The following is a 5087-nucleotide window of genomic DNA, read 5'->3' on the forward strand; positions in this document are numbered from 1 at the left end:
ACTTCCTTGGGTCTTAATGGAATACCATATCCTGGTTCTAGGTTTAATATTTTTTCCACTTCTTTCGGTAGCCTTACATCCGTAAAATTAAATACACAAGTATTCTGATTATTGATATTGTTGTTGTTGTGTGAATTCTCTTTTAATCAATTATTTAATTTTTTTATGTTATTATCWTTTATGTTTTTAAATTTGTATTCGTATTTTTGTTTGAAAAATATTGTACAATCTGTAAAGTCTTTTAATTTTATTATTACTCAATTTAACAAATAGGTTGCCTTTGCAACTAATTCCGCGAGAAGAATTGACTATACTGGCAGGGATCCAATTGGCAGATCCCAAGTTTTGTGAGCCATCGAATATCGAAGCGATTCTCGGTGTCAAGATTTTTGCTTCCCTATGGCGCGCAGGACAGAGCATAAGGTTAAATGAAAATTTATTAGCACAAGAAACTGTACTAGGATTGCTCGTTATAAACACAGGAGCCACGCGTACTCCGCAGAGCGTTAATTGCCACACGGCCACGGTAGATTTAAACTCACAATAGGAAAAATTTTAGAAGATTGAAGATGTAGCTGAGAGTAGTATTAGGTCGCACGAGGAAAATTTGTGCAAACAACATTATAAAAACAACACGCTACGCGATGATACTGTCAGATATATAGTGAGACTGCCATTTAAAAAAAAAATCAGTTAGGAGATTCGTATACGARCGCGTTACGAAGAATTCACGCCTTAGAGCGATCATAATCGCGCAAGCCAGAAATTAGAAATGAATGCATTAAATTCTTATCCAAATATAAAGAACTAGGTCACATGACAAGGATTGAAGGGGGACTAAACGAAGTAAGATTTTATTTTCCGCATCTTGCTGTAATAAAGCATACTAGTCTTACGACCTAATTACGAGTATTGTTCGACGCGTCGGCAAAAACCAGCAACGGGAAATCTTTGAATAACGCATTAATGGTTAGCCTAACTATACAGAAGGATCTGTTTGCACTTTAAGTAAGATTTTGATCACGCGCTATCGCTATTACCGCAGACTTTGCGAAGATGTATCGGCAGATAATAATTGACCCGCGCGATCGCAAATACCAAATTATACTTTGTCGTCGACAGGAAAGTGAGCTTGTGAAAGCATATAGAATAAATACAGTAACTTATGGAACCGCCTCTGCGTCGTTCTTAGCAACGCGTACTTTACATCAATTTACGAGCGACGAAGTTCACAGATTCCCAAAAGCTGCCATCGTTCTTAAAAAAGATTTCTATGTGGACGACTTTTTAACCGAAGCGCGTACAGTTAGGGAATCAAAGCAAGTCCGCGACGAGTTAATAAGTATAATCGCAGGGGCAGGCATGCATTTGCGGCAATACGCGTCAAATTGCGCCGAGATTCTAAAGGATTTAGATACCGCAGATAATAAAATCGTTAATTAAGATTCGTCAGGAACGGTAACAACATTAGGTATTAATTGAAACGCGGCTGAAGATAACATAAGCTATACGGAAAGCGAGCAGCTGATCCATCAAAGGTTACTCAGCGCGTTATATTGTTCGAAATTTCGCAGTTATTCGATCAGCTAAGCTTATTAGGACCGGTAGTAATCAACGCAAAAGTGATGATGCAACGGCTATTACAATTAAAGTCAACGTGGGACGAAAATGTCCCAGCCGATTTATATAAAATATAGAAAGAGTTCCGCCAGAATCTCCACACGCTTAAGGAGATAATGTTCGCGCGCAACGTAGAAGGTGATGGAGAAAAACTGGAAATTCAATGTTTTTGTGACGCGAGTGAAAGGGCTTACAACGTGTGCATTTATGTTAAAACGTTGGGAAAAAATCGCACGTTACGGTTAGTCTGCGCCAAATCCAAGGTAGCGCCGCCTAAAATGCAATCGCTTACGCGCCTAGAAGTTTGCGGCGCCTAATTACTCTAGCGGCTCTTAGAGACAACTAAAAACGCTTGGCGTAGAAATGATTTTCTGCCGTACAATATTTTAGGCGGAATCCACGGTACTTTTGCATTTGCTCAACTCTCCGCCTCACACTTTAAAAACCTACGTAGAACATCACGTAGCTAAAATTCAAGAGAGCAAAGCTCGCGAGCTGTGGCGTCATGTATCGTCCCAGTATAACCCCGCATATTTAATTTCTCGCGGAGTAAAACCTGCTAAACTCCCTGAAAGTAAGCTTTAGAAGTCTGGTCTTGCATGGCTTATCAAGCCGGAATCAAGTTTACTGCATAGTAGATTAGAACCAATTGAAATCCCGGAAAAGAAAAAGATTGTAACTATTTAGGCGGACCCCTCGTTCGTCAAATAAAAGCGCCTTATCGCGTATTGCACTAGATTCGCACGTAACTCGCGCAATTTAAAAATGAAAAGATTAATAATTTAGTTAACAGTACACGAATAGAAAGGCTCGAGAGTAATCTCGTTTTGATTGATACATTAAGAAGCATTTCTTGAGATCATCAAATTGATCAAGTCCGGAAAAGAGGTTTGCGCATCATTCTCTGTACTTAGCCCGTTTTTAGACAATTTTGGAATATTAGGAGTTGAAAGTAGATTGGCAAGGAGCAAGTTGCCATACGAGTAAAGGCATCCCGCATTATTACCAAAAGACCATACATTTACAAACGCGATAATACACGAAAACCACTATCAAATAGGGCACGGTTGTACGCAAGTTACTTTAAACGCACTTCGCGAAAATTTTTGGCCAATTAATCGGTGAAGCAGCGTTAAACGCGTAATATATAAATGCATTAATTGTCGAAGTTTAAAACCCGCTACGCAGCAATATCCGATAAGTGATCTATCTGCCAGTCGTCTTCTACCAAATCGTCCGTTTCTCCACACTGGCGTGGACTTCTGCCGACTTCATCAAGGAAAAGCAACATCGGAACCGAGGTCGCGCTAAAATATATATGGCAGTATTCGTCTGCTTTAGCATAAAGGCCGTTTATTTAGAACTACTGATTGATCTAACGACTGAAGCATTTTTAGCAGCTTTGCGTAGATTTTTGGCACGCCGTGGAAAATTTTCGAACATATATTTCGACAACGCGACTAATTTCGTAGGTGTGGCGAACGAACTAGAATCACGCGTCTCGCGAAGTTTAGTAAATGAAGGGATCAAGTAGCATTTCATCCCACCACGTTTCCACCACTTTAGAGGTCTATAAGAGGCTGCCGTAAAATCGTTTAAATATCATTTAGTTCGAGTTATAGGCGAGACATTGCTATCTTACGAAGCATTATTAGCATACGTCCTCGAAATAGAGGCAATTCTTAACTCATGTCCTATTACGCCTCTGTCTAATGACCCGAACGATTTGCGCGCTCTTACACCTAGACATTTTTTAATTGGAAATTCGTTTACGAGTTTGCTAGAGGACGAATACAGGGATATACTATCCAGGCGTCTTTTGCAATGGCAGCACGTACAACAGATGAGACAGTATTTTTAGAACCGATAGAATAAAGAATACTTAAACGAGCAGACGTTCCGTAAATAAGGGCACAGAGGTACAGCATACGATATAAGCCTGGGTGCGCTAGTCATCCTTCAAGAAGATAATTCCCCCCTAATTAAATAGCTATTAGGACGTGTCGCGGAAGTACATAAATGAGCCGACAGTATAGCACGCGTAGCAAAAGTAAAAACTGCCAACGGTCTTGTAAAGCGCGGTATTAAACGTATTTCTCCTTTGCCATGCGTTTTATGAAAAAAAAAAAAAAAATTTTTTTTTTTGTAATTTAGTAGCGTTAATTACTGAATATGTAGTGTAATAAGCGGATAGCAGTATGTATATAATTTATAATTTGTATTTAAGTGTGTGAATTTTTTTTAAATTTTGAACAATGTCCTATCAAGGGGGTGGGGTATGTTGCGTATCTTACGCCACGAGTGAGTAGGGCGAAGCGCGTGGGCGTGTACAGCTCTGCCAAGGCGTAAAACACGTGAGACAAAGCAGTATCGTTTTTTTTGGTAGTAACCACGGTAGAGACACAATGTTTGCAAGAGCTTCTTTTTTTCTACTAGCTCGCGTTCTCTCACTACATTTAATACGCAAATCAAACGTATCGACAGCAGCGGTATCCTCGGGCTTATCGTTAAATGGTCCAGCATAGCATCGCTTTTTTGTATTAAGCCCAGCGCGTTCTTGCACCTATCATTACTCGTTATTTATCACGCGTGATTGATTGCTCGAGATTCCTCTAACGTAAAAAGGCTAAGACTTTCAAAAACTACTTTGAGGAGAACTATTTTTATTGCGCAATACTACATCATATAAGTTCGGCCAGCAACAATGGAACAAAGGCAATCCGGCACGTTGCAAGAATTATCCTGATTTGTACGGATTCTTTGTAAACGTTTTAACCAGGGTTTTTATGCTGAAAGGCTTTTCCCTTACGAGCCAAATAAAGCGAACTTTTTAGTACTAACTAGGCTCAAATATATTTGGTATTGTGTTTTATTTTCTTATTGTCCTTGTTATTAATAAACAATTTTGATATCAACCGTGAGGAGATTTTTCGATTAACTACAATCTTCTGGAGTACTGAATAAGGCATCAGTCTCATCAAGAAAAGTACTAAACATATCAAATCTTTTTTGATTTTAATTAAAGTACTCATCTTATTACATCTCTTTCTATTTGAATGATAGTACTGAATATGTCTAATCTCTTTTCATTTTAAAAAAGTAACCAAATAATTATATATCTTCCTATTTAATCGAAAGTACTTAACAAATCAAACCTTTTTCTATTAAAAGAAAAGTACTTTACTCATCAAATTTTTTTTTATTTGAATAAAAGTACTTAATTCATCCAATCTTTTTTTATTTAAATAAAGGTATTAAATTTAAAAAATCTCTTTCTATTTGTATAAATTACTTTACTCATCAAAGTTCTTCCTATTTGAATAAAAGTACATAACTCATCAAATCCCTTTCGATTTAAATGAAAATACCTTACACATCAAGTCTCTTTCTGTTGGAATAAAGATATTTAATTCAACAAATTTCTTTGCATACTAATAAAAGTACTAAATTAAATAAATTTTTTTTTA

This window comes from Polistes canadensis, unplaced genomic scaffold (genome assembly GCF_001313835.1).
Source record: "Polistes canadensis isolate GaletaPanama2010 unplaced genomic scaffold, ASM131383v1 scaffold_1013, whole genome shotgun sequence".
Taxonomy (NCBI): Eukaryota; Metazoa; Arthropoda; class Insecta; order Hymenoptera; family Vespidae; genus Polistes; species Polistes canadensis.